We start from the raw sequence: 13,825 nt of genomic DNA, 5'->3' as shown, positions 1-13,825 counted from the left end.
GTGACATAAAACGGCACGAATCATCTCTCTTATCACAGCCGCTTTATTTCTTAGTCAGTTGGGACATCTGCTGAAAAGAGCGCCAGCGTCACGCAACATATAATCCCCAATGTACTCTCGGTAAGCCGTGCTCATGATGTGTTTGTTATACATATTTAAAGTCATCTGAATTTTATTTCAATAAATGATGTCACCCCAAGGATATGCTTGAATCGGTTTCCCATACACAGAGCAGCGTAAAGCAGGGCAGACTGTTCTTTCATTTCGCTCGAGCTGACTGATAAATAACAAACATTTTTTATACACTGTCCATCGAGCATGTCTGCTGTTTTATCACCTGGTCAGATTGCCAAAGTAACCTCTTTTCTTTCCTTCTCTCGTTCCTCCACTCACTTAATCTCTCTCGCTGTCCTCCTACACATGTTGTTTCCTCTTCGGATATTTCATGGGGATTTCTCCAGGGAAAATGATTCTCTGCTACATGCCAATTTTGGATTCTCCATGATATTTTGAGAAAGAATGTTATCTTTGTCATTAAGTCATGTAATTCTGGATGGGTTTATGAATTTTTATGAGTTGGACTACATTTAAAGGCATAGTTGAGTCAAAATTGAGCATTCTGTCATTATTTACGCAAACCTGTATGCTGTTGTATTTTCTTGTAAGAGAAAATATTCATATTTAAACATTCTTTAGAGAAGCAGAACAATATATAGCCTAAGTTTAATCTTGATTCAAGAACCACTAAAGAAGAATCACTGAGTCAGTCTGATGAGTGCATGAATCATTATTTTGAGTTGGTTCTTTTCAGTTATCCAGCTGTCAAATACAACTGATTTGTTAACAAATTGTTCAGCGCACTTACTTACACTTAATAATACAATAACAGTTTCGATAACGACCCTATGTCATTCCAAACCTGTGACTTACTTTCTTCTGTGGAAGATATTTTGATTAATGTTGGTTACAGAACACTTTTGGTAACCACTGACGTCCATTGTATGGACAAAAAACACATTTCTCAAAACACTTTCATTTTTTTTTTTTTTTTTTTTTTTTTTTTTTTTTAGAAGACTTAGTTCTTTGCAAAAGTATTCATACCCATTCTTTTTTTTTCTTTTTTTTTTCTCCACGTTTTATGTTGCAGCCTTTTGTTAAACTGCTTTAAATTACTTTTTTCCCCACATCCGTTTACACTCCATACACTATAATGACAAAGCAAAAAAACAGATTTGTGTAACTTTGAAAATTCATTAAAAATAAAACACTGAAATAAGTCCATTGCGTAAGTATTCATACCCGTAACTCGGTACTTCGTTGAAGCACCGTTACACCGCATGATGCGACAAGTTTTGCACATCTGCGTTTGGCAGTTATCTGCCATTCTTCGCCACACTTCTCAAGCTCAGTCAGCTTGGATGGGGGCTGACAGAAATTTTCAGGTTTCTCCAGAAATGTTTGATTGTGTTCAAGCCCAGGCTGTGGCTGGGTCACTTAGGGACATTCAAGTGAGTTTTCGTGTGTTTTCACTGAGGAGAGGATTGAGTTTGGCCACACCTCATAAAGACCGGATTGGTGGAGTGCTGCGGTGATGTTTGTCCTTCTGTAAGTTTCTTCCATGTGCATATATGTTCATGGAGCTCACCTAGAGTGACCATCAGCTTCTTGGTCACCATTCTAACCAATGCACTTCTCCATCAATTACTCAGTTTGGCCAGGAGGCCAGCTCTAGGAAGAGTCGTGGTTGTTTTAAACTTCTTCCATTATGGATAATGGAGACTACATCTTTATGTGAACCTTCAATGCAGCAGAATTGTTTTCTGAAGTCTTCCCCAGATCTGTGCCTTGACGCAAGACTGAGCTCTACAGGCGGTTATTTTGGTTTTTGCTCTGATGTGCATTTTCAGCTGATAGATCTTTTCTGAGAGGTGTGTGCCTTTCTAAATCCTACTCATTCAAATGAATTTGCCACAGGTTAACTCCACTTGAAGTGTAGTAACATCTACAAGCGATATGAGTGCTCCTGAGCTAAATTTCAACTTTCTCAGAAAAAGGGCTGAATACTTATGCAATGGAATCATTTGTTACAAACCTTAGTTACAAGTTGTTACAAACCAGTTTGTGCTTTGTCATTATGGTGTATGGAGTGTAGACTGATGTGGGGGAAAAAAGTCATTTAAAGCAGTTTAACATAAGGCTGCAACATAACAAAACATCGAGGAAAAAAATGCAGGGTTATGAATACTTTCGCAAGGCACTGTATGGCACATTACGGACCATATTGTGCTTGTTTGCTGCTTTTTTGTTATTTCTTTGAGCTTAACAGCCTATTAAGTGTTGTTATTTGAGTCCTGCTCCTTGAGTGACTTTGGAATATTTATCTGGCTGAGTAAAACTAATAACTAGACTATTTATTGACATTTTTGCCTGTGCTGTTGCATTCTATAAGCTCTTATTCTTCATTTGCCACCTATATTAATGATGTCTTTACTAACTTTCTAGGCCCTCAGTGTGTCAGTTGCATCGCTGTCTATGTAGGATCAGAAAGCTCTCAGATTTCATCAAAAATATCTTCAGTTGTCTTCTGAAGATGAACAAAGGTCGTACGGGTTTGGAACGACATGAGAGTAAGTAATAAATGACAGAATTTTCATTTTTGGGTGAACTATCCCTTTAACATCTCAAAAACCATTGAACCTTAATGTTTTGTCCTTATTACCATAGGCCCCCTTCCCCTTATAGGAAGTGATCATGTGACACAGCATGTGCAGGATTGCAATCATTGCCTGACTGCTTTATGAAGCCGAGCTGTTTCCTGAGCTGTCGTAGGTAATGTTTGTCACGTTCAATATCACGCAGAAATGTCCTCTGGCCAGAGAGTTAAAGAAAAGAAATGCTCTGGGCAGCACAGACAAGAATTGATTTGAAATATTTATAAAAATCGATAAGAACACACTGCAGCGCTTAACTTGTCTTCTCGTCTCCCCTGTGACCGTTCTCTTCCACTAGTTCTCTATCTCTAAATAACTCTCAGAAACTGCACTGCACCTCATTGGTCATTATATCATTCAACTGCAAGATGATAATACGGCTTGATTACTGACGGACAGGCCCACACGGCACTGGTGCCCGCAGAAACCAGCAGAATTTGAACGCGTGTCATTCAGAAGATCACGTTGTTAGATTTTGGCTAATTTGATTATGCATACAGCTACCACCAAGAGTTCATTCACTTTCGTTTAACACATTTTTCCATGTTTAAATTCATATTTTCATCCAAAATCAGCAAAGAAAATTTGAAAATTTCGAAATCTTTTTCTTGGATTGTAATGAATCGTCATGCTTATAAAATGAAGTAAACGCAAACTGTTTTGATGTCTTGTACAGTGTGGAAAACTAAATGGTCACAATGGAGTCTTTTGACTCAGCCTGTTTCCATGTTTTTCATAATATCAGCATTTATTCTTTCCCGGCTGCTGCCCGCCGTACCTATGCTGACAGGTCTCCAACCTTGCATTAGTGTGGAAATAAGTCAAATCCTTAATGCCTTGTTTTTCTTGCACTTTTTTCCCTTCTCTCTCACCCTCTTAAGACAGGAAAGGGTTACTTTCCATGTTTCCTGTCCAATTCCCTCAGCTCCAGCTCCTTTCGGATCACTTTCTTCATACTAAACATTCCCAGGCTCCCATAACCTCCTGGCTTCCTTACACTGGCCAAGAGAGATCCCAGGTGAGAGTGTGGGCGAACCTCCTGTTTTTAAGGATAAAAATCTCTCCGCGTTTTGCCTCCTGACAACGGTGGTGGTGAAACGTGGTTTCTTTTTCAGCTTTCCTTGATCGCAGGCATGGGAAAACAGTTATTTGAGAAATCTATACCAGTCATTTGGCCCAGAGTAAGGCCAAGCTGATTGGTGAAACTCAACTTTTAGTGCTCAAGTGAGCAATGGTGTCTTCTCAAATACTTTAAGCAATAATTTAGAACCAGAGTATCATGAGGCAGTTCTGGTTCGTTCCAGGGAGGAAGTAGAATTTTAAAGGCTTGTCGTTGGATTTTAAAGCTGTCACTCATGTTAGCATGACAGGAGATGAAAGGTGCTAATATAGCAGAAGTGGTCTGTGATCAGTCTTGGAGATAAAGATGGTTTAGCGCAACATAGTCACGTGACACTCGATACATCCTGTTGAAGGTTCACTTTGAACGTTTAGATGTGTTTAGAGAAGACCTTTTAAAGAAATAAGACGTATCTGCTATTTTTTCTTAATAACTCCCTCCTTCCCAACAGTGAAATTCTTGTAGGATTTAAAAATAATCTTATCAGCATGTTTTAACTACCCACTCGCAATAAAAGACACGTAGTATGGTTCATGTTTTATAATCCTGATGTTCATCTCTTCTCTTTGTCCCATTCGCTATCTTTTCCCACGGATTCTCTTCCAACTCTCTTTCTCTCTGAGCACCTGACAGATGGATGGAGAGAGAAAGAGAGCGAGGGAAAGAGCTTTGGATGTGTGATCACCCCCGCTTTGACCAAAAACGCCGGTCTTTGTAAATGGAAACACGGGGCCGAACGGAACAAACAGCAATGTTATTTGGGCCTGACCCAGTGATGGACCTGCTGAGACAGTCTAAATATAGTCCCGTGGTGTACTGACTAATTGCCCCGTGAGCAGTAATCATTCCCAGCCTCTGAAACCTCTTAAACTGCAAAGAGAGTCACTGCTGCCCCCCTGCTGTGCCGGAGCCAAATACCAGAACGAGCTGAACTGAGCGAGCAGATCCGTACAGAGATGAACCGGAAGCTTCTCTTATGTTTTCAGGTGGCTGTCCACACCGGTAGAGTTCATTTGAACAGGATATGATCAGGATTGTGTATTTTTCTAATGTTGTATTGCGTTTGAACTTTAGCTAATACCCTTGCGTAACAATGTTTTAAAGAGCACTTTGGCCAAGGCAATCCTTTTTGGACCTTTTAGTCACTCCCTTAGATTATTAGAGATGGGAATCATAAAAAACATTTCTGGTTCAGATTCCTTAAAGACCCCTCATCCAAGATTTTCATGTTTTTCTTTCTACAGGTCGAAAACAAATGAAAGTTTTTGAGGAAAGCTTTCCAGGGTTTTTATCCATATACTGGACTTCAATGGGGAATTGCAGCCAAGGAATAAGGGTCTTATCTATCAAAACGATTGGTTGTTTTCTTAATAAAAATCAAATGTATATACTTTCATAACCATCAATGCTCGTCTTGCACTACTCTGCGTCCGCAACTTCATGTATTTCGTAGTTACATTGGAAAGGTCACGTGTGGCGTAGGTGGAAGTACCTCCTTTTACAAAGAGAAAATGCAAAGACAGTCAAATACCCTTTACAAAAAAAAACGTTTTGGAACCGGAGTACACGGAACTAACCTCGCTTGACCTTTCCAACATAATTACATAATGTGGATACGCATCGCAGAGCTAGTGCAAGATAAGATTTTGTGGTTCAAAAGTATATAAATTTTAATATTTTTTTTAGAAAATGACTTATTATTTTGCTAGACAAGACCCTTATTCTTTAACTGGGATTAGAGCCCTGCATGGGCCTCAAATATAGGCCCTAGCCCGGCCCTGGCCCGAGGTGCCAAAGCTTGTCTGAACTATAATGTGGATACGCATCGCAGAGCTAGTGCAAGATAAGATTTTGTGGTTCAAAAGTATATAAATTTTAATATTTTTTTTTTTTAGAAAATGACTTATTATTTTGCTAGACAAGACCCTTATTCTTCAAATGGGATTAGAGCCCTGCACGGGCCTCAAATATAGGCCCTAGCCCAGCCCTGGCCCGAGATGCCAAAGCGTGTCTGAACTATAATGTGGATAGGCATCACAGAGCTAGTGCAAGATAAGATTGTGTGGTTCAAAAGTATATCAATTTGTATAATTTTTTTTATTTTTTTATTTTTTTGTTTTTTTAGAAAATGACTTATTATTTTGCTAGACAAAACCCTTATTCTTCAACTGGGATTAGAGCCCTGCACGGGCCTCAAATATAGGCCCTAGCCCAGCCCTGGCCCGAGATGCCAAAGCGCGTCTGAACTATGATGTGAAAATTGCATTGAAAATGCAATTTGGACTTTCATCTTGCTGATTCCCATTGAAGTCCACTGTATGGAGAAGAATCCTGGAATGTTTTCCTCAAAACAACTTAATTTTCATGAGTCACTCCCTCAGTCATAAGAACTTTTCTGGTTCCGATTCCTTAAAGACTCTGTTAAAGGATTAGTTCGCATCTGATTTAAAATTTCCTGATAATTTAGTCACCCCTCATCCAAGATCTTCATGTTTTTCTTTCTACAGGTCAAAAAGAAATTAAGATTTTCAAGGATAACGTCCCAGGATTTTTCTCCATATAGTGGACTTCAGTGGGGATCTAAACAATTCCAGCCGAGGAATAAGGGTCTTATCTATTGAAACGATCTTTCGTTTTCTAAAAAAAAAAAAAAAAAAAAAAAACTTGAATACGTTTTAACCACAAATGCACTTCTTGCACTACCTCCACGATCTGTGTCTATGAACTAACGTTTTACATAATCACGTTGGAAAGGTCACTCCATCTCATTTTCTCCTCCAACTTCAAAATCGTCCAATGTCGTTGTTTTACCTATTTTTGTAAAGGGTGTTTGACGTTAGTTTTGTAAACACTGGGTCGGTATTTCCGCCTATGTCACCCGTGACCTTTCTAATGTGACTACGTAATGTGTAAAGCGTTTGTGGTTAAAAATGATCTAACTTTGTCTTTTTGAAATTGGCCAAGCTTTTCTCTAGATAAGACCCTTATTCCTCGGCTGGGATCGTGTAGAGCCCTTTGAAGCTACACTGAAACTACAATTTGGACCTTCAACCCACTGATCCCCATTGAAGTCCACTATATGGAGAAAATCCTGGAATGTTTTCCTTTTCTTTTCAACTGGACAAAGAAAGACATGAACATCTTGGATGAGTAAATTATGAGGGGTGAGTAAATTATCGGGAAATTAATTCTGGAGTGAACAAATCCTTTAACTTCAACTAAATAAATGCTATAATAAAGTTCCCAGCTTTATAAATCTGTGTGTAAATCACCAGCACATTGTAAACAGATTTCTCTGACTGGCAGCTTTAAAGCACCGTGTCTGTCTTGCTCTTCGTGCAATCAGTAGAAAGCACTCTGCCTGCCTAGTAACATGAGATACTATGTATGCTACCTGCTTCCGAGCAGAGCTACACAAACCTGTGACCAAAGCTTAACCTGCGGTCTCACATAGGAAGTGGCCGCCACCCACCGGATATCCTCCTAACTCCCACGGCTAAATAAAGCCATAGCGCAGAGCAGCTGATAGTGAGTGAGATGTTCGCCCTCTGCTGCTTCAGCATGTGTGGTTATGACATCGCTGCTCGATCTGAGTGCAACACAAAGGCCCAGTCTCTTCCTCTCTCGTTCATGCTTACATTCTGCATTGTAGTTGGAATCTTTGTTCTTTTACGTATTTCTCTGAGTAAGAGCCCTTGCCCTCTGCAGAGTCAGTGCTGGGTTTATGATAAACAAACAGAAAGGCAGCCACAGGATTAAGTCATGAGACAAAGAGCTTCCTTCCTAATGCTCATTTTAAATTTAGACATTACGTTCTTAAAAGGACAAGAATGAGGTCTATCATGAGAACATCAGTGAATTTTACCTCTCCAGATAGCAAGCTCTTAATTCACCTCAGAAAGCTTGACTGTATTTAGCCTTGCCTAGAATTGTTTTCATAAATTACTCAAGGCTTTAAAAATACAGCTGAATTAAAACTAAATTATGATGCATAGTATAGGCCAATTGAAACATGTACTGCAACAAATAATAATTTAATTAAGTCAAATTGGTTTTCATTTGCCCATGAAATGGTTCACGCTCACTGACACTTGAATACCCACTCTGGCTGCTTTTAACACATTCAGGAAGTTGCAGTAAATCACCATGACAAAACAAGGAAGCATGTACGAAAGCGGAAGTCATGAGTCAGCATTACTCTTTAGACTGCCGTATCCCATCAGCTCTTTTACAGAGGATGTAATTATCATTACATGTAGCTTTCGGTTTCTCATTCACATGGGGACAAAATTTTTTGTTGGTCTGCTCGCTGGTCAATGGGTAAAGAGCTAGCCAATATCAGCATATAGAGCAGGAAGTGTCCCAGACATACTAAGGTGAAGACCTTCTAACACAAATATTAGATGTTTAAGTAACTTGTCGCATTATAGAGTTGAGTTGATATGTGGTCGCAAGTGTCTTTGTCTATATAGAATATTTAAAGGGATAGTTCACCCAAAAATGACAATTCTGTCATTAATTACTCACCCTCATGTCGTTCCAAACCTGTAAGACGTTCGTTCATCTTCAGAACACAAATTACTTTCTGACCCTGCATAGACAGCAACGCAACTACCACGTTCAAGGCGTTGAAAGGTAGTAAGGACATCATTATAATAGTTCATGTGACATTAGTTTGTCATCAGTGAAAACAAAAATAACGACTTCAACAATTTCTTCTCTTCTGTGTTAATCTTCGCTGCTTGTTCGCAAAAGTACCACAATGCATGCTAAATAAATTAAATATAGATGAATCCTTAAAGCCACAAAAGTTATTGATTTCCTCTTTTCTTTTGTTCTTTGATTAACAGACATCACAGCAGCTGGGTTATTGGCTTATTTGGCTGCTATTACTTTAAGAGCTGCCGCTGCTGAAAGTGACGTGGATCTGACATGCATTCTCGTAGTTTTATTTGTGCTTTGTGCTGTCACCTAATGGTTATTTTGGTAATCAAGTAATCTGTTGATTATTCTGATGATTAATCAAGTAATCAGATAATTGTAATACATTTTTTGTAGTCATAAGAATAGACCATTGCCGACAATAGTCTTGTGGGCAGTGCACTGACATATGGCACCATTGTGCTATGGGCGTCCCGAGTTCGAATCCCAACTCGAGGACCTTTCCCGTTAAATATTTTTAACGCCGTTAAACTGGAAAAGTTATAACGCACTAATTTTGACAGTACTAATATAATGTATACACACAAGATAAAATGTTTCATACTGGATTTGGGCCTTATCTTTTAATGTCTATCCAAAAAGATTTCAACTGTGCCTGCATTGGGGCTCTTTTTTCTCATTCCACAGCTCTTCATCTGCACTGAGAATTAGCTGTAATGATGCGGCTTCTCTGGGGACAATCAATTTACTACGCTTAGCATGTGATGTCTCTCAGCTTTACAGTAAGGTCACCTGTGGCTTTGACTAATGGTGAATTCCCTTTACATTGCTTCCCCTGCTGTTTTTTCTATGCAGTTGAGTTTAGGAAGGGTAATCTTTAAGGATATCGTTTTAATTAAATGCTTAGAATATTACATTTATTTAACTGTGTTGCAAAATGACAGAATTTTCTTTAGCACAAAGCAGACATCAGCAGAAATGCTCAGGCAGCCAGATAGGTTGGTGTGTTGTTGGCAAAGGGTGGGGGTGGGTGTAATGATATTAGTAGTGATTGGCTAATTTATGAGGCTCTTTAGTTATTCATGTTGAGTGTCGGCCATCCATCATAGAGTGCTGAAGGAAGTCAACCTGCACCGTTTAACTGCCAGACCAGAGGAGCATTGAAAAGGATGTCATGCTGTGGAAACTACCGCTGCTCAAGCAGAACATGACATAGTTTCATAGTTGCACTCATATGAGGGGGTTTGCCCGGGAACTGTAGGTGGACGAACAAACAAATTTATACCGAAAAACCCCCCGGCATCATGAGGATTTTGTGCTCCATCAACAGGAATTCTCCAGCAGAGAGTTAAAGCACACAAGGGACAGCAGCACTCATTTTTTTTCCTTCACTCGCTCATGTTTTTCACACACTCTCACTCCATCTTTCACATCCTTTAGATGCATGTGTTTTTGCTAACATTTATGTTCTTAGCAGGAGAGTATCTCATGCTCAAACTGCAGTTTGGCCATGTGAATGGTCTTGAAATGTTCTTGAAAACGTATTTCACAAAAAAAAAAGTGAAATCTGGCCGAAATCTCCAGGTCCAATCTATTTGGCTGACTTCTACACTTTACTGGAGCCCCATCTGGAAACAAAGATGTGTTAACAAGTTCCCATGCTGCCGCATTGAGAACTTCTGAGGAACAACTACCCTTGTGTTTTTTCTCAGAGTTCAGATGAAACATCAAGAGTCTCCTCATGAAATTGATTTTTTACTATTTTAATATGTGCCTTGAGCCTTGAGCTTTACTTGACTTTAAGGCTTCTCATTAACTGGCCACTGTTATGATTGGCTAACGTCATTACGTAGCAAACCGTATCAACACACTCTCGCTATGTTTTGACAACATGATCAAAAATTAAAGTGTAATTTCCAGACAAAGCATTATGAAATAATTTACTTATCGTTTGTGATGCAGCTGCAGTCAGATCTAGTATCGCTTCATCTTTCAACAAATGTTTCTTTGTGAACTCTTCATAACACTGTGCCTCGATTACAAAACAGCATGCTCCGAAGTCCGAACTATCATTAAAAATAAAACTTGTTCCTTATGCTTGTCATCCTTCTGATATCTGTACCAAGATGCAAATAAGCTGTTTAAACCAAATGCATCAAAACGAATACGTATTGTTAGAATGGTCACGGATGAGTGATTTCCATGTAAAACTTAACGTGCAGAACAAACCGTAAGTCGTAGAAACTTGAAACTTGGAGGGATGGTAGTACTCACACCACCTACAGCATGACCGAGGCTCGCCCCAATTGGCCTGACAGGGGCGCTACAGCAATCGAAATTGCTCATAACTCCTAAACCGTCAGTAGCAGGCTCAAGTGTCTTATGTTGTTGGAATCCTTGGCTCATGCCTCAGATTTGATTGTGGTGAACTTTTCGGGTATTTTTAATTTTTTGCAAAATCTACTTTTGCGAACTAGCCCAATCGAAACCAAACCAGTGCAGAAGGATTCTCTGAGTGAATATCAAAAAGTTGAACTTTCAACTCACCGTCGCAAAGGGATGCCAAAACTTTTGAAGGGGGCAGGGCCATTTTAGCAAAATTCCTATAACTCCTGAACGGAATGAGATATCTTCACCAAACGCGGCACACTTGTGTAAGAGCTGAAGCTGAGGCCACAGGACAAACATTGTGGAGACTGGTCACTTAGTGGTGCTGTAAGAGGGGAGAAAACCCAAATAGGCTATAACTAGGCAACCATTTGTCCTATCGACATGAAAATCACTGTGCATGGTCTTGGTCCGAAGTGCCACAAGTGTCTATGAGGACATTTGTGTATCTCAAAAAAAAACATGGCCGCCATTGGCAGATGAATTTTGAGCACCTAATAGGCAAGGTTAACAGAGCCAGATCAGAATGAAACTAGGTAGGCCTGTTTGACTCACAAAATGTGAAAGAAATAGGCCACTGGGGGGGGTGATATGGCATTTTTTTTGTGGGCGTAAACAATTATACATTGCAAGGTTTTCTGCACATACACGCGATATTCATATGTGAACTAGTCCTAGGTTTTTCACTCAGTCTGGAAAAAAAAACACAGCAGTTCAATTCTCTGGACTTTCTAGGTCAGTAACTATCAAAAACATCTACCCTTTTTTGGGAAGCTATAACAGGGTGCTTTAGAAAACGGACCTGTCCAAGTATACCCAAAAGCCTATAAAGCCGAAATGAAAACTTCACGAAACCCACTGAGCACATGCAACAGGTGATTCTAAACAAAGATTCAGGGAGATGACAGCTGGCGCTATAACAGTCATAAATGCTGTAAAAACATCATATTTCTATGGAACATCACCTGTATTTGACAAAAAAAACTTTTTTAAAAAATGATTTAGGTGGTTACAGGCTTGCTAAATAATATGTAATGTCTTTTTCCCTATATGCTTAAATACTTAAATTAATTACCCTGGTAATCGCTGCTTGCGGCTATATTTTCTATTAGCTTTTGACGCGATGCAACGCGACACTTGCTTTAAACATATTCAGGGCGGGGCCTATGATGAGAAGATGACTATTCGTTGATGCCTCGCTCTGGAGGCGGTGTTTATGCTAATGTTTGTGCCCGTGTGGCATCACCTTGCACCTCAGATCCAAACGAGCTGTTTTTGGAGCTTGATCAAATAAATGCTTTGTTTATAATGAGGAAGGCGTTTAAAGCTATGAAATTAGCAGGATGTTTTAATGGTGCAAAGACCTCTTGTATGCCAAAAGATCAAGGCAAATTTGATTTCTCATGTCATGAGCCCTTCAAAGAATTGGATGGAGAAGATTATGAGTTGCTTTTATCTGTGTGTGGTCTTTCTACCTTGTTCTATGACACAATCCTTCTAGAAATTCAGTATTTTTATGGCAGTGGGTTATGGTTCACGTACGCATTGCACTTATTTTAATCAGATGCATTTGAAAAAAAAGACTCTTTTAAATATTAATTTTCTGGACTTTGCCGAGGAGTTTCTGCATAACACTTTAAGCCATTATATTATCCTGAAAACTTTTCAAAGCGTTGGATTATTTTCAACATTGATGAAGTTGTAACCTAGTTTCTATCACTGGGAAGGTGTTCCATCAGCACTGGGGTTTTCCATGTGAGCCAGAGGACATATTATCTCTCGTTCACATCCCTCTTTTTCTTTCTCTCTCTCTTACCTCACATCCCGTGATTTGTTGGAGGGCTTAATCCAGGTTCTTAAATGAAACCTTGAGGGTCTCTGTGGGATCAATTTGAAGGGATTTCTCCTCCCCGTTCTCTTCTGTTGTTCCATCGTTTCCTTTCTTCCTCGATTCTTCTGTCCTGTCTTCATTTTCTCTGTTGGCTGAATGCAGCGTGTTCAGAGCCAGATGTATTCGGGTGTCAGTTTGATCTGTTGGCGAAATGCTCTCTGGTGGTTGGCCGATCACTCTTGGCTTTAATTGGCCAATCAGTTGGGGGTCTCAAGTCTGCCACTTCCTGGCACCAGTTAAAGAGTTAACATCTCTGTAGGTGAGAAAATATGATCAAGATAGCTGACTTTTGCATTGAGGGCCTTCATATGAACTCTCTGAGGGATGTAATTTTTGATTTTTGTACTCCTTTAGACCGTGTCGCGCACTAAAAAGGAAATAATTTTTGCCGTTTTAACGTGGTGCTTGAGAGCAAGTGAGAAGGAGAGAGACAGACAGAGGGTAATAGATGTCTCCGTAGGCTACTCTCACTTAAACAGGCAGAGCTTGCTGAAGGGAACCCGCGGGCTTGAATCTATTATTCACATAGAGCGCTGCAGATCCTCTCTTTCAAACGCATGCACACACTCACACAAAAGCGAGGAAATGAAAGCTGTCGGCTGTTAGCGCTCGCGGAGCAAATGGACAGAGCGAAGGCCTTTTGTCAAGACATGAATCTCCAGTGACTCTACAAAGACCTACTAGTAGAGACATTGTGTGAGAAACAAGGACAGATACAGTATCTGTATTGAGGTGAATGAGCTCAATGGGTGGTGTTGACTCTTGAACCGATAATGGTCTTGCTGAGTCTTGGGACTTGGTTTTTCAAAGGCTTTTTTTGAACTGCGGCATAAAGAATCTGGACCTAAGTCAGTATTCAGTGGGATTTTTTGTCTACTTTTTTTTTTTATGCACTAACCACTTGCGGCCGTTTTAACTGCTTAAAGTATTTTTTATTAAATATAAATTTCAATGCAAATATTTATTTTATTTTAAGAAGTAGGGGTTGATTGGCATTCAAAGGAGAAGGCAGAAACTGCCACACTATAGTCAGTATTAATATGGTGGGATCCT

The 13,825-nt window shown here is 39.6% G+C and overlaps 1 protein-coding gene across 7 annotated transcripts in view; it reads left to right on the top strand.

Annotated features, from left to right (window-relative positions):
• The window catches only part of znf438 (zinc finger protein 438), a 59,690-nt gene that overhangs the window by 21,046 nt on the left and 24,819 nt on the right, over positions 1-13,825 (top strand). Inside the window, exons 2-4 of one of the 7 annotated variants that reach the window (XM_051124252.1) lie at positions 2,503-2,627; positions 2,725-2,829; positions 3,593-3,729. The exons of 3 other annotated variants lie outside the window; for them this stretch is intronic. The gene's annotated coding sequence lies outside the window, so the exon portion shown is untranslated. Of the gene's footprint in view, positions 1-2,502; positions 2,628-2,724; positions 2,830-3,592; positions 3,730-6,633; positions 6,996-13,825 lie in introns of those variants that run through there. 3 more of the 7 variants (XM_051124251.1, XM_051124253.1, XM_051124254.1) reach the window with 3 other exon arrangements.

This window comes from Labeo rohita, chromosome 12 (genome assembly GCF_022985175.1).
Source record: "Labeo rohita strain BAU-BD-2019 chromosome 12, IGBB_LRoh.1.0, whole genome shotgun sequence".
In the NCBI taxonomy this organism is placed as follows: domain Eukaryota; kingdom Metazoa; phylum Chordata; class Actinopteri; order Cypriniformes; family Cyprinidae; genus Labeo; species Labeo rohita.
The sequence above is the reverse complement of the archived record's forward strand: the minus strand, read 5'-3'. Positions and strand labels throughout refer to the sequence as shown.